The sequence below is a fragment of the Schistocerca gregaria genome, chromosome 7 (genome assembly GCF_023897955.1).
Source record: "Schistocerca gregaria isolate iqSchGreg1 chromosome 7, iqSchGreg1.2, whole genome shotgun sequence".
Taxonomy (NCBI): domain Eukaryota; kingdom Metazoa; phylum Arthropoda; class Insecta; order Orthoptera; family Acrididae; genus Schistocerca; species Schistocerca gregaria.
Genome location: NC_064926.1, coordinates 65312928 through 65337584, shown reverse-complemented (window position 1 = coordinate 65337584; position 24657 = coordinate 65312928). Strand labels below are relative to the sequence as shown.

The 24657-nt window shown below is 37.8% G+C and overlaps 1 protein-coding gene across 12 annotated transcripts in view; it reads left to right on the top strand.

Annotated features, from left to right (window-relative positions):
- Window positions 1–4147: 4147 nt before the first annotated feature.
- LOC126282220 (homeodomain-interacting protein kinase 2) overlaps window positions 4148–24657 on the top strand; it is a 176535-nt gene continuing 156025 nt past the window's right edge. For 10 of the 12 annotated variants that reach the window (XM_049981780.1, XM_049981779.1, XM_049981774.1 and 7 more), the window contains exon 1: window positions 4175–4472. The gene's annotated coding sequence lies outside the window, so the exon portion shown is untranslated. Of the gene's footprint in view, window positions 4473–24657 lie in introns of all 12 variants that reach the window. The other 2 variants (XM_049981775.1, XM_049981771.1) reach the window with 1 other exon arrangement.

The following is a 24657-nucleotide window of genomic DNA, read 5'->3' as shown; positions in this document are numbered from 1 at the left end:
ATGCCAGGATAACCCGAAAGTCCCTATTCAATATCGTCAATTACTCATCCGCTAGACATTGAAATTTAATACGAAGTGTTGCAAGCGTTGACTCTCTATCCTGTCTTCAGTGCAGGTTAGAGAACAGTCCAACCATATTTGTTCACCGGCAAGTAATCGACCAGCAACTTTGTAGGTACTAACAGGTACATGGTGTGAACGACAAAACTGGGCGTTGGGATCTGTCTTGTAGACGTAATTACGGCAATCTCCCCAGTTCTTAATAGACATACATTTTGCAGCCGTTTGCGTTTCACAGTGTATGAAATCGTCATCAATACAGATTTCGGAGTAACATTAGCTGCACTTGCAGAGCAACTAACTATTTCGAACGGATGTAACTTCACCACTGTACATGCTTGCGTACGAACAAAACATGTTTAGACGCTATGGATGTCGAGACTGTTGACACCTCAACGCAGGTAAACACTGGATGTTAACCAGAAGTTTCACGAAGTTGTTGTGGAGTGTTGAAAGAGCAAGTCTCAATTCCATCATTACTAACGTTGAAAATTTGTGTCATCATGAGAAGAAACACATGCAAACACGAATGGAAACCATCTGGTTCATCAACACCAACCAAGTGCAAACTTAATTGGTCCTTGAGACAGTAACAGACTAAAGAAAATATTTATCTTTTATTATCGTAGAACAGTCTTTCGGCGCGAAGTCCCAGATCGGAGGTTCTAGAGAGACTTCACTGATAAACTGTGCGGGAGCAGTCAACACAGACAAAGAATAATTTTTTGATAAGGAAATTTTTAAAGCCGCAATTACGTATATGAGAAGCTAATAAGATTCTTAGAATGAATAATAATAGTTACATGTAATTTAACTTTAATTAAAGGCATGTTCGAATAAATTGAATCTAGTGTGTGAACAGTCTTCCCTGAGACTCATTAGATGCTTAGTACCTGCAATGACGATCCATCTATGCCGAGCTTGACAGGATTCTGTCATGCTGTTACACACATCACAGATTCGAGCTATATGCTCCGCTTTTATGGCAATTAGAAAAATTTACGCAACGGTTTTAATATGCATCCAAATAAAAACTGAGACGTTAAGTCAGGGAAACACGCTGGTCAGGCAACATATGAGACCCGACCAATCCAGTTCAAAGCCAAGAATTAGCTAAGACTACATCATTCTGAAACCAGAGGCAGCCGCTGAGTAGGTACAGCAGTTCTGTAAGACTTGTCATTAACTGCTCCTCTTAAACGTACTCGTAGACGTTCGGGTCTTAGGTGATGATTAGAAATCATTCCAGCTCAAATGTCTACGCTAAACCTTCGTTGATGTGATCTAAGACACATCAGAGCCCCAGACGAAGCTATTAGGTCTATTGGCTGGCATGTTGCCCTCCATACCAAATAATACGTACATTTCTATCCTCAATCTCGTGTGCTCTCCGTTGACAATGAGCTCCTCATTTCTCGAAAGCGTCAAACATGTGCAGCAAAGGCACTGTGTTCTATGCTTGTGTGTCTCCTGTTCGGAAACCGTTTCTCACAGACATTAAGAACGACTACGTGGGCCCGCTTAAAGAGTTCGTAGTCAATGCTGAATCCAGAACATCAAGTGCAGACAACAGCTAATCCTGCAAAATAAGGGATTAGAGACGGAATAACCCCCGACGCTATTTAAAACTTCTTAATTTTTTTAGTAAAACCTCACATAGAAGTAATAAAAATGGAGGCCCATCCTGCCGAGATGGCATGGATTTTACATCTGTTGGTCCTTTTATACACATACCTTTGCTAGCCAGCAGTTTTGATCACAGTTTTCGCGCTGTGTGTGAGAATTTTCCGCTGTAAACATTGAAAATTTGTTTGAAAAGCTTTCGAATGTTGTTAAAAATGTATATCATTCTATCGATAATAATAATAATAATAATCTCGTGTGACTTAGCGGCCTGTTACAAGTTCTTTCAGTTGGACTCCACTTCAGCGACTTGATATCGCTAACCTATCCCAGTAATCCTTCAAGTGAAAGGGCACCTTCTATTTAATGTGGAATCCGAACCATGTGTTGTTCATAGCAAATCTTCACTTCACTGAGAGGTGAAGGCTGCCTCAAAGCCAAAGCGAATATTCCGTGACCCGACTTCGGATTACAAACACGTGCTTTACCACTAAACCATCAGGACAGACGTCAGTTTCAGAGGTACTTACTTCGATATCCGATTATATAAAGTAGTGACGATTTTTAGCCATGCAGCGAAATGCTTGGCCCGTTGCGTACTATCTTATATATCTGTGCAGGCAAATAATGATAGTAACGTTCTTCCTGGTGTCAGAAATATGAAACAAACTCGCTTTCTCTTACCTTCTGCCATTATTATCGTTACTTTTGATAAAATTTTATGTAAACTATTCTCTTCGTTTGACCTTTCGCTCAGCCTTACGAGCGCTCCTACTCAATGTAAAGTATTTAACATAAAATTGACAGCAAACAGAAACTGAAACCGTATTTCCTTGAAAACACCCACTTCAAAGAAAGATTACTGAATGTGTAATAATATGGCCTGTATGTGTGATAGAGAGAAAACATATATGCAATAAAGAAATAGTTGAAGACAATAAGTAAAGAGCCGGCATATTACTGTATTTTTCGCTGAGAAAGTGTACTACAATATTTTAAAACTGGCTTGTTCTTCGTCATAGTGAGAGGCAGCAACAGTTATTCATGGCAAATGCAGATATCTATTTTTTTTTTGATTCATTTGTTTTATAACGACGAATTCGAATAGCGTATTTTTGGAGAGGGTTATGTTAATCTTCATCTAGACTGGCCGTGAATGAAGAAGATTGTATTTGCGTAATGTCCCTCCACATATCAGTTTATCCCCTAACACAATATCTCATTCGTTGTTAAAAACATTTCCCGCTACGCAGAATGCACTGAACCAAATTTAGAAACTGTTATAACTGTACTATAATAGTACCAATAGCCTTCCAGTAACACTAAATTACTTACTAGGTACACTGTACTCACTGCGAAATAATTATTCTTTTCCATCACGGTGGTAATCTACACGTAACCAGGAAAATTTGTGCAGTATGTTGAAGAGGATGACAGTTTTACATTCTTATTACAGCCTGAAGCGAGAAAACTTAAAACACAGTTCCGTATGAAATTGGAACCACGTGCGCTATAGTATCTACGAGGCCAAATCTTGGCTCATATGAAGTAATAGTCCAGTTTCCACGAAGGACAGCATTTTCTACAAATCATCAGCCGACAAATTTCAGTGAGCATCACAAATAACGGGGGGCAACATGTAGGAATCTGTAGCCCGTTCAATGTTTTCAGCAGAAAAGCGAAAAATCAAGTTTTTTGTGAATACATCGAGTAAAACAGCGCACTGTAAATTTGAATATAGTAGGCCACTGAGCAAAACAATTTCGCTGGTTAATCGCATATACTCTATATTTTTTCAGTGATCGGATGTGTGTATGTTATTCTATAATCTATAACGAAGAAACAAATTTCAAGTGAATGACAAACAATTTCATCTTCGTCGTTCAAAATCTCGTACGTCATTTAATAAATCCAGCGAAATTCTACTGACTGCATGACAAAATAATGAAAAAATCGTGATTCAGTGACTGCGTGTTGCAACAACATTTTCTGCATTGACGTCACCTGAGAGAAACTTAAAGAGACAATTATGAAATATCGTTCACATGATGCAGATACAAAATACGGAACCATCTACAAGACTAGCATGGAAATTACCGCGAATAACATTATCATATCAACGCAATGCTTCATGAGGTAAAATAACTGAATCTCACTTTGTTACAAATCATATTGATCACAAATACCATACTTATAAGTCTCGAACGGTGGGTAAAATTTGTTTATAATTGCCACGCAGTTAGTGACAAATATTGGTGGAAGATGGCGCTGTGCGTGGTAGCAAGGGGTTCCGTCGGAAACGTGATCTGTTTTCCAGGTAGTTTAGTCTCTGTGGTAAATACAAGAGAGAAATTTGCAATAAATATATTTGTTTACTTTTTGTAGTTCATTTTTTTATTTATACTTGAGAGTTATCACTGATTACCAAAAATGTTATATCTGGATTTCGACGACCTCCTACGATACCTCAGTTACATCTCCGTTGCTCACGTATGTGTGTGGTGCTTGTGTTGGAGGTGTGTGGTGCAAAGGCATGAAGTGAAGCTCAAGAAAGTTTGGGTAAATGTCTTATTTACCCAATGAAAGGATATTTAGTGTTTCCAATGTGTACCTATGATTAATGTGCGTTATAGTGCATGGCTTCGGAGCTTAATGTAGTGTGATTGTGGAGGACAGTATCCCGAAACGCCGTCAGTAGACCCAAGATGGCTGAATTTTGAAGGACCCTTTGTTCCGGATGTTGTCAGTATGAAAGTTGAGTCCCTCGTGACGGAACGGGCGAGTGAGAGGTAAAAATATTTATTAAGAATCAGTATATATCCGTAATATCCATAGATTATAATGCTGTCATAAAGCAGCGTATGTCATTGCGCTACAGCTGTTAGAAATGACACGAATGCCGCACGCAGTTATATACGTTGTTTATTTGTGAGTTTGTATATATACATTGCACCTGTGAATGGATTGATAGTTCAGGAATAGTGCGTGAAATAGTGCTACATTAATTGACCTGGCGACTAGAATGTGTTCGTAATGTACTTCGGTTGGCCCTTGTTTAATAATGAATTTTACACTCAGCTCTTTGAGCCTTGGTCTGTCAGTTAATTTGTTTTATGAAATAGTCTCACCCTTAGCATACACCATTACTTACGGAAAGTTTTCCGAATTTCGCAAAATACAAAGTCAAATTGGTCCCTAATTCTTATGTCACCCTTGACACTGGTTTTTCCATCCCTCCCCCAACCTTCTATTGAACATGTATAACGTTGTTAAAGTGAATAGTGGTCATTTGGAGATGTGGAATACTACTTGCCATATTTGTTGGCATAACAGCTAGACCAGTAATAAACTTCATAAATAGTTACAATAATTTCTCGTCTTTAGTTGTTTACACGAATTACAGCTGAATCTGTCATACTCTCACAAAGCAGAGGATAGTTTTAGTGGCTTCTTCTATGAGCCATAATCACGTTGAAGAATTACCTGTTTGGCTGTTTATGTTAAGGCTATCATCAATCGAAAGATTGGTTTGAGCACCAATGTTTTCCTTTTGGAAGTGGTACACACATGCCATTCCTTGTCTTTGGAACTGATAATATAGGACCACCGACAGTTTGAAGTTAAGTCTGAACCATAAGGCAACTCAGTAGTTTTCGTATTAACAAATCCCCAGCCATTCATATTAAGATTCATGTGAATTGTCAGTGAGTAACATACTTCTTCTGTGGACAGAATGCATTTCCTTCTTACCATCATATAAATGCTGTTGTATCTTTCTACTTCACTCCATTTCAGGCCAAAGATTCAGTAGCTGATTTATTATTGTATTGGTGGATGTCATTCCTCTCTAACTGAGATTTTGTGTGGTAATTGTTGAAGATGTAGAACATCTACACATGTCTACCACACTAACGAATGTTTATTGTTTTAGAAGATTGTTTTTTTTTATTTTTTTATTTTTATTTTTTTTTTTTTTAGAGAGAGAGAGAGGGGGGGGGCACTTTGTAAATATTGAAATTGATGCGTATGCACCCCCCAAAATACAAACATCTTGCAATTTGTGCATCCTAATAAGTTTTTGGCAGCAATTAGCACGTTTTTCAAAAGTAACTACTAAATAGTAACCTATTTTTGTTTTTCGTATGTTCGCTTTATCCTGTATTATGATGATGTGGCTTATGACATGTGGGCAAATAGAAAGAGAACAGAACTTTGACAATATTTTGTTTGCACCTATATTATGTTTTGGAATGTACTGTAGTTTGACATACTGATCTGTAGCATATGCCAAGGATTATCTTACAATGGAAGGTGTGTCTGTCGTTTAGAGTTGTCAAAGTGGTATTTAATGCTGCAGTTGTTAGAACCTACGAATACTGAACATCAGCTTTGGACTTGGAACATAGTGTGTAGTGGTATGTAGTGTCAAAGGTGCAGAAACAGTGTTGCAAGAGGATACCGACAATTTTCATTTTGCTTTTCTGTATTGTACGTTGTGGTGAAACTCCGGTTTCTAGTGTAATCTGAAATATAATTTGTGATGTATCAGTTTCGGTTGTGAGGTGGTAAAACCCACAAATGTGGTTCATGAGGATAAATGTAGATAATTCTTGTTGTTAACCTTGATGAGGTCATGGGGTCACAACAGAGTGGTGGTAGTGACAGTTTCAGCATTTCTGAAATTGTCATTTTTAATTTTTTATTTTAAAATAGGAAACTGTTTTTAATATGTTGCATGGTTCTCTCTTCTGAACAGAATGGAGTTTTCTTCAAGCACGTCTTAGGTATACGATTCTTTGATTTTCTGCCTCATAAGTATAGAAATAATTCGATTTCTTGGTCACTGTATACAATGTCATATCCATTGCAAGTAATTGTCTCAGTTGTCAGTTTCAGACTGACATCGAGGTAGGTGTTTTTTGTGATTTTTCTTGTGATCTTACAGTACTCATTTGAGTGGAAAAGTACTTTATGTGTTTGTTCCAGTCATTCTACAGCAAGTTGCATTCTTTATGAAGATTTCTGTAATGACTATATTTATCCATATTCTTTTTGTACTTATCAGCAGATTTAGTTGTATTCTCAGAGATGACAAAGTTCTTTTGTGAAAAAATACTGCATATTATGTTCAGTTTTTTAACGTTTCTGTTATCAGCTGGAACTTGTCAGAAGTATGTGGAATTTGGGATACAGTAAAGGTTCATTTACTCCAAATGTCACGACCAGAATGACCCATATTGTATTTCAAATGTTGGTATTTTTACCAATTAACGTTGTATAGTTGAGAGGATGCTGTTAATACACACAATTACCATCATTCCTTAATGCTAAGATTGCAACCCTGCAATTTGTACTGCAGGAGGTCCTTCATAAATATCACATTTTCTATTCAGTACAAGGTAATGCAACATGACCTGTTGTTGATCCATCTTGTGTCAATACACCCATTAAATGGTCATTGCCAACTGTGAAGTTACGTTCCTTTGATGTGTAATGTGAATGTATCCTACTTTTGATTCCATATTTAACTGTGGGTCCATCCACCACTTCCTGTAAAATTGTTATGAGGAAAGCCCTATTGTGTATACACTGCCCTTGAGCTCAATCACCGTTGCACTTTGCTGTGTGTATCTTTTAATTAAGACAGCTTGCCAAGTGCTCAAAGAATTTCATAGTTGTCATATTCAATTCTTCTTCCGCAAGACTTAAAGAATACAAAATATTAGGGAAGGTCATTTTGTTTTCTTCTGTAATATAATAAAGCTATAGATAGTTGTAAACAGCTAAACTTCACAGAATATTGGAATTGGGCCCACTTAGCTACAAGGAGAATTATCTATATTGCTAAACAGTCAACCTGGTTCATGTTGAACAATTCCAGGTAAAGGTTGCGTAGCTTAACATTTTCCAGAGGCACCAAAAATTTGATTGTCAGTGTCTTGTATAATTATATTTGAAGCTTAACAATTTAAAATACTGTCACAATATACTCATTAAGAGATATAATCTAATATTAAAGGTGTCGTGTGACTAGGGTCTCCTGTCGGGTAGACCGTTCGCCATGTGCAAATCTTTCGATTTGACACCACTTTGACGAATTGTGCGTTGATGAGGATGAAATGATGATGATTAACACAGCACAACACCCAGTCCCTGAGAGGAGAAAATCCCCAATCCAGCTAGGAATTGAACCCGGGGCCTTAGAATTGACAGTCTGTCACGCTGACCATTCAGCTACCAGGGGCGGACATATTAAAGATTGGGCACAATAAGACAAATATTAGTTGCAGTTAGAAACTATGTATATGTCCCAAGGAATCAAATTACCCATATTATACTCTATTAGTATGTGAGAATGAGGAAACCTAATGACTTCCAATAAACTTTAAAAATAATTCCAAACATTTTGTAACCTTTCATTGCTTACACACTTAGCATCAAATGTTTAACACATTAAGTATTTATTTACTAATCCAGAGTGCCACATTTTATTGTGTACAGCAGTTTGATTCTCTGAAAAGATTGGACATTTCGTGGTATAAATTAAATTCGAAGATGGTGTAGAGCACATTCTTATATTGAAGACACATTATATATGTTTCGTGCAACCTGTTGTTGTTGTGGTCTTCAGTCCAGAGACTGGTGTGATGCAGCTCTCCATGCTACTCTATCCTGTGCATGGTTCTTCATTTCCCAGTACCTACTGCAACGTATATCCTTCTGAACGTGTGTAATGGATTCATCTCTTTGTCCCCTTCTGTGATTTTTACCCTCCACGCTGCCCTCCAATACTAAATTGATTCCTTGATGCCTCAGAAAGTGTCCTACCAACCAATCCCTTCGTCTAGTCAAGTTGTGCCACAAATTTCTCTTCTATCCAATTCTATTCAATACCTCCGCCTTAGGTATTGATCTACCCAATTAATCTTCAGCATTCTTCTGTAGCACCACATTTTGAAAACTTCTATCCTCTTCTTGTCCAAACTATTTATCGTCCATGTTTCATTTCCATACATGGCTACACTTCATAAAAATACTTTCAGAAACGACTTCCAGACTCTTAAATCTATACTCAATGTTAACAGATTTCTCTTCTTCAGAAACGCTTTCCTTGCCATTGCCAGTCTACATTTTATATCCTCTCTACTTCGGCGATCATCAATTATTTTGCTCCCCAAATAGCAAAACTCCTTTACTACTTTAAGTGTCTCATTTCCTAATCTAACTCCCTCAGCATCACCCGACTTAATTCGACTACATTCCATTTTCCTTGTTTTGCTTTTGTTGATGTTCATCTTATACCCTCCTTTAAAGACACTGTCCATTCCGTTCAACTGCTTTTCCAAGTGCTTTGCTGTCTCTGACAGAATTACAATGTCATCGGCGAACCTCAAAGCTTTTATTTCTTCTCCATGGATTTTAATACCAACACCGAACTTTTCTTTTGTTTCCTTTATTGCTTGCTCAATATACAGATCGAATAACATCAGGGAGAGTCTACAACCCTGTCTCACTCCCTTCCCAACCACTGCTTCCCTTTCATGCCCCTCGACTCTTATAACTGCCATCTGGTTTCTGTACAAATTGTAAATAGCCTTTCGCTCCCTGTATTTTACCCCTGCCACCTGCAGAATTTGATTGAGAGTATTCCAGTCAACATTGTCAAAAGCTTTCCCTAAGTCTACAAATGCTAGAAACGTAGGTTCGTCGTTCCTTAATGTATTTTCTAAGATAAGTCATAGGGTCTGTATTGCCTCATGTGTTCCAGCATTTCTACGGAATCGAAACTGATCCTCCCCAAGGTCAACTTCTACCAGTTTCTCTATTCGCTTGTAAAGAATTTGTGTTAGTATTTTGAGTATTTTGCAGCAGTGGCTTATTAAACTGATAGTTCAGAAATTTTTACATTTGTCAACTCCTGCTTTCTTTGGGATGTTGTTGTTGTGGTCTTCAGTCCTGAGACTGGTTTGAAGGAGCTCTCCATGCTACTCCATCCTGTGCAAGTTGCATCATCTCCCAGTTTGGGATTGGAATTATTATATTCTTCTTGAAGTCTGAGGGTATTTTGCCTGTCTCATACAGCTTGCTCACTAGATGGTATAGTTTTGTTACCCTGGCTCTCCCAAGGCTGACAGTAGTTCTAATGGGATGTTGTCTACTCCTGGGGCCTTGTTTCGACTTAGGTCTTTCAGTGCTCTGTCAAACTCTTCACGCAGTATCATATCTCCTATTTCATCTTCGTCTACACTCTCTTCCATTTCTATAATATTGTCCTCAAGAACATGGCCCTTGTATAGACCCTTTATATACTCCTTCCACCTTTTTGCTTTCCCTTCTTTGTTTAGAACTGGGTTTCCATCTGAGCTGTTGGATATTCATGCAAGTGGCTCTCTTTTCTCCAAAGGTCTCTTTAATTTTCCTGTATGCAGTATCTATCTTATCCCTAGTGATATGAACCTCTACATCCTTACATTTGTCTTCTAGTCATCCCTGCTTAGCCATTTTGCACACGCTGTCGATCTCATTTTTGAGATGTTTGTAATCCTTTTTGCCTGCTTAACTTGCTGTATTTTGTATTTTCTCCTTTTGTCAATTAAATTCAGTATCTCTTCTGTTACCCAAGGACTTCTACTAGCCCTTGTTTTTTTTACCTACTTGATGCTGTGCTGCCTTCACTATTTCGTCTCTCAAAGCTACCCTTCTTCTTCTACTATACTTCTTTCCCCCATTCTTGTCATTGGTTCCCTAATGTTCTTCTTTGAAGCTCTACAACCTCTTGTTCTTTCAGTTTATCCAAGTCCCATCTCTTCAAATTCCCACCTTTTGCAACTCTTCAGTTTTAATCTACAGTTCATAACCAATAGATTGTGGTCAGAGTCCACATCTGCCCCTGGAAATGTATTACAATTTAAATCCTGGCTCCTGAATCTTTGTCTTACCATTATATAATCTATCAGATACCTTCTAGTATCTCCAGGATTCTTCCATGTATACAACCTTCTTTCATGATTCTTGAACCAAGTGTTAGCTATGATTAAGTTATGCTCTGTGCAAAATTCTACCAGGTGGGTTCCTCTTTCAAATCTTCCCCCCAATCCATATTCACCTACTACGTTTCCTTCTGTCCGTTTACCTACTATCGAATTTCAGTCACCCGTGGCTATTAAATTTTTGTCTCCCTTCACTACCTGAATAATTTCTTTTATCTCATCATACATTTGATCAATATCTTCGCCATCTGTAGAGCTAGTTGGCATATAAACTTTTACTACTGTGTTAGGCGTGGGCTTCGTGTCTATCATGGCCACAATAATGAGGTCACCATGCTGTTTGTAGTAGCTTCCCCGCATTCCTATTTTCCTACTCATTATTAAACTTATTCCTGCATTACCTCTATTTGATTTTTAATTTATAACCCTGTATTCGCCTGACCAGAAGTCTTGTTCCTCCTACCACCGAACTTCACTAGCCTATCCATTTCCCTTTTTAAATTTAGAACGCCAGTTTTCTTTCTCCCTATAACAACATACTCCAGAGTAGTTCCCATCTGGAAATCCGAATGGGGGAATATTTTACCCAAGAGGACGCCATCATCATTTAACCCAGAATTTGTATTTATATGTATGGTTTACCACAAGATAACTGTTATGTGTTACTGTTGCAACTTCACACAGTAGACTGACTGACAGTTTTGTTACCAAAAGTGGAGTACTCCTGAGCATAAGTTTATGCATTTAACTGTTTTAAAAATATTTGTGATTGTTTTTCCAAATTGGATTTTATCAACATACACTTCTCCCTCCGTTTGATGGATGTTAATGAAGTTGTAGTTCGCACCACAGAGTTCTGTGGTGTTGTATAGATTTTAATTGACAGTCTTTGTACAGTCATGGGCATGGTAAGTGTTTTCACACATTTATAGCCATAGCAAATCCTGTGTTATGGTTACCATTATAATATTGAAGTGTACTATGATTTTCTGTTGGTAAGAACTAGTTATTTTACAGTACCACAGAGATTATACGTCAGATAGTTAACATGATTGCATCCAACAGTAATTTTGTGGACAGTGTCAGTCGTCTTAATTGGCTGCTACCATTGTGTCATTAATTTTTAACCACTTTCTGGAATGTAGATCACACTGTCTCTCTCTCTAATCCTCCAGCAGTAGAAGCACTACTACCAGTTCTTATAAACCAACCATTACCTCGAGTAACAGTATCATTATTACTAATACTAAAATTAAAATTACAACCTACAAATACGCGAGAAACAACAAGAATAGAGGCAACTCCTTTCAGTTTATTCATTGCAGCACCTGCTCCTGTGCCACTACTACAGGCAGATGTGGCAGAATGATGCTATTGGCTGGACCATCACTTGGTACTCTTTGCCACTGCGCATCACCTTACCAATCGCCTACTTATGTGCTTACTGCTGTAATGTTGCTCACAAAACATCCAAATGACTTAATCACTGTTACCCATATTATTGAGTACATGCCACATGAGTCACACATTTCTGCTTAGTACCACAAGGAATCAAGATTTCTTAATGAATCTCAAAGAACCCATGACTTTTTGGGTGTGAATGTGGTGTTTGGCTGACTTACTTGGCAACTGATGGATGTACTGTAATTGATTGATTGTAGCAATATGGGTAACATACAACAAAATAAATTTGTTGTTGTTGTTGTTAACATCTGCCATGTGACACCCATTGCCGAATGATTGTCTTCCCATAGCTTTTCCATGCATTCATTAATGTTCCCTCCATGTGTTTACTGGCAGCTGCTTATCTTCTATTAGGTTGTTGAGTCGTATTTGCTAACTTATTGGAGTCCAGTAAAGAACTATTCACCTAGCAGCCTGTATCACCAACCTCCATTAATTTTTCATTACAGTGATGATAAGGCCATCAGCTCCAGCATGTTTCTAAGTTCATTTTGTTTGTTTTCCTCAGTAATCAAATGGGTTCAAATGGCTCTGAGCACTATGGGACTTAACATCTGAGGTCATCAGTCCCCTAGACCTTAGAACTACTTATACCTAACTAATCTAAGGACATCACACACATCCATGTCCGAGGTAGGATTCGAACCTGCGAACTTAGCGGTCGCGCTCTCAATAATCCCCAAATGCTCATCTCTGCACAACCACTAGTTTTTGAATGGTTTGCACATTAAAAAATCAATATCTCAATGCTTTGTGTCAGAACTTGTAACACACGCTGATTGTAAACTTGGTTTCAAGCACATTGGAAGCTTGGCTCAGAAAACCCTATTTAGTCTAGAATTTATTTTCCGTTTCTGTCTATTTATCTTCCCATTCAGTTGTGTCTGATCACCCGAGGCACAAAATTCATAAGCTACATCTAAACTGCACTGTCAGTTTGTTTAACCCTAGATTACTAAACCTTCGTAAAATTTACAGTTGCAGTTTGTACCGATTTGCAGTTCCTGTCAATTTGGTATTGTCAGTGTAGGGTGTAAAGCAGGACATTATGTACTTGGGTGATATGCCATTGGAGATATTACAATTGTAATTAACTCATGCATAAACTATAAATTATGACAGCCTTTGAATAAAATATGGATTAGTAAAATTCACTGTGGCTTAGCAACACTGTAACATTTCAGCCCCTTTAGTTTTGTGTGTTTGTCATATGCTTTTTTCTTTTCTGCATTCAAACTTCCTCTCTATGTTATTCCATTCATGATTGTTTAACTGAAAGAGATGGTGTGTCATGCTTAAAACAAAGTTGTTCAAATAAGTTTCTTTAACAATATTCTTTTTTCATTTTTCCCAGTTTAAGAATATGAAAAGTCGCATATGAATGCTGAAAATAGTTCTAGTGCTGTAGTACCCGTTACTTGACATATCTATCTACTTTGGATTTTTTTTTCCACTCTTAATGAAAACCAATGGAAGATATAGCGTTCAGTTGTAGATTTGTTTTTCTTGAGTATCGTAATGTAGGTGGGATGGTGGATGCCTTTCCGTGGGGCTTGTAGATTCTATTGAAATCTATCCAAGGCTGTTTCAGAATCTTTGAATATCAGACAAAGTGATTACTCATACTCATTCCTCTGTTCTGTAATTTTTTTTACGATTTGTAAATGCTCTGTTAGGCTGTTTCCACTTCTAAAGTATGTGTGTTCCTCTGCTTAATTAAAGTTATGTTTTGTGGGTTGCTGTAATTTTGGTGAATCACACACACATTCCAAAGAAAAGACTGACTGGTGTATGTATTTTTTATGGTTCCAGTTTTCAGAATATACCTCCATCTACAGGCAACAGTGTGGCTCAGTTAGATCTTGATACTGAAAATCAGTTGTGGCCTATGATGTAATGATGTTATAGGATGTAATGTTATGTATGCACCAACATAATGAGAACAAAACACTGACAATTTTTGTTTAGTGTCTGTTTTTTTGTAGATTGTGGTGACACATATCTGTAGCGTAACCCAAAGTCAAGGTTAGGTTTAGTTGAAATGTGTAATGTGAGTTCGCAAAGCAATACCAAAGGCTTCAGTTGATGCAACTATTTCACAAGTTCCATTTGTGTTACTTTGCTGCTAGTATTGACCGTTTCTGTTACAATACCATCAGCTCCTTATACCTGGAATGGCTACATACATGTCATTGGGCATTACTGCCAGAATGTCATTATATCCATTGTTGGTTGTGTCTGTGTCTGATTCATATTTTAAACTAGAGAAGCATTTAAAGAAGTATTGGAATACTTCATAATTTTTTGTCACTGAGCTGCCTGCCATCTTAACTGAGGAAATGTGTTTGCACAATGGAAGTTTCATTTCTTTCATACCCTTATTCCTGTGCTTCTTTTATAAAATTTTCATTGTATTTTCTCAAAGTCTTTTTGAAGAAACTTTTAATAGTTCTGTTTAATTAAACAGCCTCTATAAAGTTATAGGACTGTTTGATAACAGTTGTTAGCTTTGAGCATGATCATAGGAAACGTGTGACAAACACTGTAAACAGTATGTGCGACAAAAATGAGATGCTATTTTTTTCAAATGGGCTAAGCTATAGATCAGTCTGTTACAACCAGGTATTTGTATCTTAGTATCATTCATTACTTTTCCAACCCCCACCTTCAAACTTAACATAGACCTTGAGCAAAGCTACAGATCAGTCTTGTAACCACAACCAAGTCTTTTTCATGTCACATTTGTATTTTTTCCCCACCCTTATTGGCTTTGCCAACTACCAAGAAAAGTATGAATATGTTCACCAAAAGGTGATGCGACAGCAGTCATTAACATTAGGTCACTGGCCAAAGCTGACAACTCATATTGAACATTCATCTTGACCCCATGTTGCTGGTATTGTTATTGTGAAGTTATCTACTTCTCTTTAACAGCTGTCTTGTTCCATTTGAAATAGCCTTTACTTGTGCTTTTTCATACCTGCAGGTGTTTTACTGATTGCCTAAGTTCCTTTCCTATATAATTTCACCTTTGTCCGTGTGTGTACCCTCTACATTCTGTAAGACTTCCAGTACTGTCTTCTTATTCTTTATTAAATTATCATAATCTGCACTTGACTGATAAGTATACTTCTTTCTAGTTTCATCTGTTGTTGCCTCTTTATCTTGTGGCTATATGGTCACTATGAATTCAAATGTGGTTTAAGACTGTTACGTCTTGTACTTGTGAACCTTGCAAAAAAATTTCATTGTGGAAATATCCCCCAAGCTGTGATTAAGCCATGTCTCTGCAGTATCCTTCCGTCCAGGATTGCTGGTCTTGCAAGATTCACAAGAGGGCTTCTGTGAAGTTCGGAAGGCAGGAGCGAGATACTGGTGGAAGTAAAGCTGTGAGGACTGATTGTGAGTTGTGCTTGGGTAGTTCAGTCGGTAGAGCACTTACCTGCAAAAGGCAAAGGTCCCAAGTTCGAGTCTGTCCAGCACACAGTTTTAATCTGCCAGGAAGTTTCACATCAGCAAATACTCCACTGAAAAGTGAAAATATCATTCTGGAATCACTTGATATAGTTTGGGACAGGAAATTTTCCTGTAATGGGTTATTTTTAGTGTTATAATGCGAAATTGATGGTTTACAAATTTTGAAATTGGCATTTTCTGCTGTGTATCTGAGGGTGGCTGTTTATTAATATTGGTAACTTACGGTTATTGACTGCTGAAATTGGATTTTTACTCCTTTTTTCTCAACAATAAGATTTGTGTATAATCATAAAGTGACAGGAGGTTTCTTGCGTAAAGAACCATTGTTCTAGATGTGACCTGAAACCAAAATACCCTACGTCTGACAAAATCCAGTCCAGGAACAACAAATTCCATTCCAGTAATAGTTCGACATGTCATTTCTCCACAATTTTATAGAAACTATCATACAAAAAGCTACACCTTTGTGAGCTTTTTAATGAAATGCTTCAATTAAACTACGTATTTGAAGACACTAGTATAACTATGTGAAACACTGTAAACCTCAATCAATATAACAAAGTTGGGGCGGGAGAGCGACGTGGCCGGTTCACGTCTGTTTGCGCACACAATAAGGCTGCGGCAGTAGCAGCTGGGCGTTTTCGTTTTGGGTACATTCACACGCTGACCATTAACATGCAGTACTGAATTTACTTAGCAGGGTGGTAATAGTCTTATTACTTGTCTGAACACCTTTTTTTCACAGTTAGATTAGGACTTTATGATGCGTAAAAACACACACACACACACACGAACAATGCGAGGAATGAAAATGAGTAAAGTTGTCTAATGAGCCGCCGCAAACATAATCTGCAAGTGAAAGAAGCAGTTAGCTTTTGAGGTAGCAGAGCGGTGTGGTAACAGTGATAGGTTAGAAATCATAACCAAGCTAATTTCCTGATTGGTTGATTGGCTGTTGCTTTGGTAGGTGGCCTGTAACAACTAGCTGTGTCACTTTGTAATGTTGATCGAGGCATAATTGCTTTTAATGTAACCAAGGTTCATGGTCTGTGCAACAGGTTACGCAGTCACCACAAATTTCATTCACAAGACATTATTATTAATGTTGAATGAATATTGAAATAAACACAGTTTTACCACCAAAAACACATTTGCTTGACGTCAGTTTTCTAGTGCTGTTATTGGCTGATAGCAGAAAACTGAGCGGGCGCCATGTTGATTTACGTGTTGCTGAAACTAATGTGCCATACTTGGTGACGTTTATACTTGTGTACCACAAAAATATGCAGTTTAACTGTTGCAGCACATTAAAGATATACCCAGACTGTGAAGCTTTTAATAAAATTTGTTGCGCAGAAATATCGAAAAATGTGACGCCACCGGCTAAAACTGTTACCTGTCTTTGAAGCGAATATTATTTCATTTTTGCTATTAAACCACCAAACGTTTGAGAAATATGAAATTATGAATACTGTGTATGAAAAACATGGATTCCTTACTGTGCTGTCAGACAGCAGCAAGCAGTCTGTGGTGAATTCAATGTAGATTTTTTAAAGGTTTCTGACAGGGAAAGTGATCTGTAAAACACTTGCATGCTACAATTTAATCTCAATAATTAACTTTGCAATATGGGTGGATGAAAACAGTAGGACACTAATTGATAATGTTTTCTTAGATGAAGTTCAGAGCAAGAAAATGTGTGTTTAAGCAATTGTAAACACCTCTTCTGATCATATTACACAGTAAGTTATGCTAAATAACATGAGCTTTACAATATGGATATTTCTGCAATCAGTTAGGACAAATGTTTTTAAGAATAGTTTACAAGAGATGAATGGGGACGAAATTTGTAATCAATAAAATGCTAACATAAGATTTAATTTAGGGAATAAAGTATTTTGTGAAATGAAAAGGCAAATGTATGTGTTGCCAAGAACAAGTAGGGGATAATTTTCAAGAATCAGTGCACATCAAAGTTGCAGACTGATTTCAATATGTATTGAACGGTTGAATCTTGAGATGTCTTGAGACCCGACTAACGACAAACATATTGTAAACGGAGAGACATTACTTGGTATTGAACATTATGACGCACATTGAGAACCAGTCACTATAAGGTGTAATAGTTTTATTTAATTAATGGAAACAAAATGGGAAAGCTACAATTCACATTTCCTGCAAATGTGTCATGATATACAAGCATGTAATTGTGCAGGAACCTAAGAGGACAGAATGAATTTCTGCAACTGAAACGATCAGTAATTATATTTATAATGTTTGTCAGAAATATGTGTCACGATGTCTAATAAACTTCTAAGCATGCTGCCGTCCCAGTCTGTCTGTAACTTCCCAGTTCAGTTTCCATTAAAGAAACAAAACTATTACACTCGTTTAGTGACTGATTCCCCGACGTACTACATGGTGTTCAGTAACAGACCTCGAAGCGTATTGCGTATTTGTCTACGACAAATAAAATTGAGCTTGTATTTATGCAACTTGCAAATCCTGGATCTGAGCTACAACTATTGAGACTTAGACTGAGCAGATCTCTGTCAATGTACAGAGGGCTGCCAGTGACCCGTAATTGCATGCAGGAAAGGATAATTGTGTTTGACGTATCTCTTGCATGGGGTAACTGAATTTGCAGTGCCAAAGTGCATGCCATTTCTCACATCACGACCAGGAAGCAATCCATACTCCCAACAAAATTCCAAGCATTTTATTGTATCACTCAGACATGGAATCAACTCCTTCCATGTAAGACAGTCTGATACATTCATCACACTCTGAGCCTAACCAGATACATATACCTTCATCACATGACATTTTGCTGATCTCGGCCAATGTTCCGCTGTCAAAAATAAAACAACATCCATATTTCCCACTTCGAGACATTGAACGTTTGATATATATCGTTCTCAGAGGGTCTTCAAATTTGTTGTGCACTGATTCATGGAAATTAGCCAAGTGCTTACTCTGCAGTAGCTGCACACTACAAAAACTACTCAAAGTTACTGAGAAATGTTAATTATTCAGAAATCAGGGAAAATATCGCATAAAGTCAGGAATCAGTATTTCAGACAACTGCATGTATGGAGTGTAGTGAAACGAGAGAGGATAACCAACAACAGAATAGGATAGCTTCACTATTGATTGAATGGATGAGCTATAAATGATGAGTCATAGGTGGCAAATATATTTTACAATCACTTCTTAAGTATAGTAGAAAGTATAAGGAAAAACAGTTACAGAGAAAAATCATGGCAGTATGTTGGAAAAGTAACTCTCATAAAATTCAGTCATTTGAATGTCCCATGAATTTTTCCTTCTGAGATTAAGAAAATTATACATTCTCTCATAAGTAAAAGCTCATCTTGTTTTGATGGTGTTTCCAATGGAGTAAAAGATCTGTTTGTTTGTAATAAGCCCGCTCTTATCTGAAATATGTAATGCATAACTGACTCAGGCCAATCTTAAATATGCCATTGTTAAACTTCTCATTAAGAAAAGTGATAAGAGAGATGTCAATAACTACCCACCTGTTTAACTGCTCACTGCTGGCATCATTTCCCAATATATTTGAGAAGTTGATGTATTCTAGAATAGTATATCACCTTAGCAACAGTAATATCCACAGCACATCACTGTTCCTGAATAGTTGCTCTTCTGATAATGCCTTTTACATGTCCACTCAACAGATTTTACAAGCATCAAATAATAAATTAGAACCATTTTGTGTTTTATGCAACCTATCTAAGCCATGTGACTGTGTGAATCTTATGTTCTCCTGGATAAATTGAAGTTTTTCGGCATTGATGGTAAGTCAACCAGTGGATAATGCTGTATTGGTGACTCTGACTGGGGAGAAATCATGTGTTGGGTTCCAAATTTAAAAGGCTGTGTTTGCAAATGATGAACTGTTTGCCTAAAACACTGAAAAATGTTGTCCACTTTATTAAATTGTGTGTGTGGAGGGGGGTGGGGGGACGATCTTTCACACTTGTCAATATGTTGTATTAAACGAGAATATCTGAGACAAACTTCATCAGCTTTCATTTACAAATGAAGTTCTACATACAATAAATTATGAGAAGGTTTTAAATTTATGAATTACAGTTTATGAACCTGCTATTAAGATATTTGTCACTGTTGCTATAGTTGGAGTCACGAATGATAGACATTCTGCATGCCTATGTCGCATTCTCCGACAGCCAATGAGCATCTAGTAGTGGTTGGAGCACTCTGCTCTGAATGTCGTACCCAATGTGGGCATTAAGTGTGGTTGTGGCAAGTTGTTTAGTGAAGTGTTATTCTATTTGTTGCAAGTTGTCATGGCTGATGATGGTGGTAAGTGATAAATTCTACACAAGCAAGTGACAGACATAATTTGCAAGGTGCATGCTTAACGTTGAGTGCAAATCACGTGTATGCACATACTGCATATGCTGCTTGTAACTGGCTACAATGCAATCCCAATCCATTTCTCAATCTGTGCAAACCACCATTGTTCGTGGATCAGACTATAATGCTGTGAAGCTCTTACATCAGTTTTACAGCTCGCCTGGCCACCATATTTGAGCTAGACACATCAAGCATGGTCCATGTATGGAAAAAGATTTTAAAGCCCTAGGGCACTTCAGTTTGGATACAGCAGCATGCAGCTCATTGTATGTGTCCTCCAAATAGTGCTGAGTTGAAAACGATGCCCTTTCTCATGCAGTTCCATTGAAATTACAAGTAGCTTTGAGCTGATCTTTCCATTTTGGATGGAGAAAAAAAAAAAAAAACAGTTGGTGCAAAGATTGCCTATAAATTCTACCAGGCACTATGAAAGGAAGGTAGCATCTTCCATTTGATTAGAGGCCATTTTCTCTCTTCCTGATAGAAATCATAAGGTTTTCATGTGTCTGTGTGTGTCTGTCTTTTCTGATCCAGAATAACTTATTTGTAAATATCTATATCCTACCAAAACATCTTCACTGAATTAAAAGGTCATCTGTGGTGGAGGATCATGATTTCATTGGGAACAAGAAATGCATAAAAGTGCTGTCGAACCAGGTGGACGACGATGTTGTTGTTGTTGTTGTTGTTGTTGTTGTTAACACCCTATAAACTGAGGGTCTTCTATAACATTTTGTTTGAACAGGCTGTGGAGTCTAGAAACTACACTATTTTTGTGCCACATATTGACTGCAGTGGTGACCAAAATAATAATTTTAACACTCCTCCATGTGCTGTGTGCATCCAAGAGGACCTACAGTCTGATACAGATATCCTATAGTTATCCACTTTGACAAGCCAGAATTCTGATATGCAGAGTTCTTGCAGAATTTCTTAGACAGGCCATCTGATAATCTGTTGACAGTTCTTTTCCCATCAAGATGCAAGCAGAATTTTTCTTCACCTGTAAGTTCTTAGATCCAGTTCTTGACTTCTTCTGCAGTCTGCTAAATCCTTTATTGTGATTGTATAGGTAGCTGTTTGGAGCTGTACGACAAACTCGAAAGAGTGAGCTGACTGCATAAAGAAAATATCACAAGAATTACTGATGCTCTGGTAAATGTTGAGCTTCCCTTTCCTTTGTACACATAATTTTTTTGCAAAGGTTGACAAACTCATAAAAGTGTTTGAAAAATATAGAAAGCAGAGGAATTTTGTGTTTGAAAAAAACCTTACTCACATTTTCAGTATTAAAAAACCGAGTGAAAGCTGGGTTTGCTGTGATGAACAACAACTTTACTGTGGTAAACTGTTCCGTTCAACAAAATATGCAACTAAGTTGGTGTCAAAAATGTGTCTGTCAACAAGAAAAGCATCAAAGTTCTTCAGAAGAGGGCAGTAAACAGAATAGATGTAAGTACATTCAGTGCATTCAGAAACGGAAGTCTTGATCAGTCTCAAAGTTGTAGAGGCATGTATGTCATTGAGGGTCACTTCGAATTTGTTTCCTATGGAGTCTTATCATTTACGTGTCTGCTTTGCAGTCTTCAAATGAAATTACACAGTAGCCCCATCTCTCTCCTAGCATTGTGCGAAAATTCTGTGGATGTGTCCATGCATATCATTGACCAGTTATATTCTTTACACCAGGCGACTTATTTTCAAGCTTTCCTAACTGTTGTGTATCGCCGTCATTTCCCACGGTAAAAATCATGCATGCTTATTGTGAAAGTTTTTCTTGGGCAGTGTTGCTCCATTATGACAAGCTATTTTTTCCCAAAGCTTATAAATGTACTGCATCTGGCATTATCTCCATTCTTGATTCAGCTCTTTCGTTTTGAGAGGCTGCTGTTACAGTGTCAACTCCTGCATGCCTCTAGCTGGCCTAACATGGGCTCCACACATAACCCTCTCTTTCTGCTTACAATGACAAGGGGAGTGCCCCCCCCCCCCCCCCCCTTTTCAGATTATTGACTTTCTCGGTTTCTCTGTCTGTGGCTTTCATCATCCGGTTGCAGACAGAAGATTTCAAGTGGCCGTGGCCCTTTGTGTCTGAAGGTAGCAGGCAGCTCATCTATCTTGGGGAAGGGCCTGCTGGTGGCACCTACCTCTCTCTGCGTGTGCACCAGGCATATCCTGTGAGGCCTTTGGTAACCCATTTGGCAGAAACATTACAATATTATAATGTTTCAGCGTTCGGAAGGTTAAAGCAATGACGCACTTCTTACCCAACATTATTGTATTTTTAGTATAGCGAGTTAAAATGGATTGGACCTAGATTATCATATGTAACTGCTCTTGTACCAGAACAAAACTCTAGCCCATTCCTCAAAAATTTTCAGTGGCGAAAGTGCATGAATTGGGTTTGAAATGGTTATTATTCATCCTGCCCCTTAGATTTGGCCAGCTATAACATACTTCTGTTTCATATTAAAATGTGTTGGACAGAAAAAAGTTCCATCAAATGAAATAGTTGCATATACATCATTCTATGTCAAGGTGGACGTCTACCTCTAAATGTTGTTTCCTGTAGAAACACTTTTTCTCTGTGTTACAGTACTCAAAGCAGTCATGAATATGTGGAAATATAGTATTTGAAAATAAAAATGTGCGTGGTAGCACAACAAAACTTTTAACTGCTTGGTAAATTTATTCCTCGGTATGCTATCTATTTTGCCAAACTTTGTACGCTGGATCTACATTGTATGCTGAAGATCAATACCAGAGGAGTTTTTACACATCATTTAAGTTGTTTGGGTGGTTAGTCACATAATACATTCAGTAAGTTTGTTTATTGTGTATTGTTATTGATTAGTAAAGTATTTGTCACACCCATAAAATTTTAATATATTCAGTTATATAAGACTAAACTATTAATGACAGAAAGTTTAATATTCATGGAAGTGTGTTTTTTGCTAAGATACTTTTCAGATAATCAGAAGTTGAGAAAAGCGTACACTGGTATAAAAAACTGTTCGCTCCCTACACCGCAGCTGCTTGAATTGATAACTCTGATAAGCCAGTGAGGAGTTTGTAAATGTCAGCAATTACTTAACTTTAACAAGCACAGTTTATGGGTTTTAATGAAAAAAATAATTGAAGTCCATCAGACTGTTTCTCTTCTGTTCCACTCTTAAACATCATGTGGGGAAAATGAGCACTTAAATCTTTATGTGCAAGCTCTGATATGACTTATTTTTCAATGATGGTCATTTCTTCCTATGTAACCAACAGAGTACTTTCACATTCGGAGGAGAAAGTTGGTGATTGAAGTTGCCTGAAAAGATCTTGTTGGAATGAAAATTCCTTTGTTTTAATTATTCGCACCCCAACTTCTGTATCACATCAAACACACTTTCACCCATTTCACAATAATCGGAAATGTGCTGCTTTTCTTTGAAAATTTTTGATGTCCTCCATCACTCCTCTCTGGTAGGGATCGTGTACTGTGCAGCAATACTACAGAATACATCAGGCAAGTGTAGTGTAGGCAGTCTTTTCAGTAGACCTGTTGCATCTTCTAGGTTCAAATAGTCCTGAGCACTATGGGGCTTAACGGCTGTGGTCATCAGTCCCCTAGAACTTAGAACTACTTAAACCCAACTAACCTAAGGACATCACACACATCCATGCCTGAGGCAGGATTCGAACCTGCGACCGTAGCAATCGCGCGGTTCCGGACTGAGCGCCTAGAACCGCTTGGCCACCGCGGCCGGCCATCTTTTAGGTGTTCTACCAGTAAAATGCAATCGTTGCCTTCTCTACATCATGATTTGTGATCATTCTGATTTAAATTGTTCATAAATGTAATCAATAGCTTCTTGATGTGTGTGATTTATTGTGTAGCCCATGTTTAATGGATTCCTCTTACAGGGGAACCTCCCCATCGCACCCCCGTCAGATAAGTTGGTACAGTGGATAGGCCTTGAAAAACTGAACACAGATCAATCGAGAAAACAGGAAGAAGTTGTGTGGAACTATGAAAAAAATAAGCAAAATATACAAACTGAGTAGTCCATGCGCAAGATAGGCAACATTGAGGACAGCATGAGCTTTGGAGTGCTGTGGTCCCATGGTTAGTGTTGGCAGCTGCAGAATGGGAGGTCCTAGGTACAAGTCTTCCCTTGAGTAAAAATTTTATTTTCGCAAAGTTATGATCTGTCCGTTCGTTCATTGACGTCTCTGTTCACTGTAATAAGTTTAGTGTCTGTGTTTTGCAACCGCACCGCAAAACTGTGCGATTAGTAAATGAAAGGACGTGCCTCTCCAATGGGAACCAAAAACATTTGATCGAAAGGTCATAGGTCAACCGATTCCTCCACAGGAAAACATGTCTATAGGACACTGGTGATGGCATGTGCGTCACATGACAGGAATATGTTGTCGACCCACCTAACTTGTACACTTTTCGAATGGGTAAAAAGATTCTTCTACCATGCCTGACTTAGGTTTTCTTGTGGATGAGACAATCACTCCCAAAAAAGTGATGAAAACATAAGAGTTTGTCATATAAACTGCAGCAAATGAATGAAACAGTTCACAGTCACACAGTTTTTCCTGTGGTCTGTCAAAACATATGGTTTTCAAATTTTTCCGTGTGTAG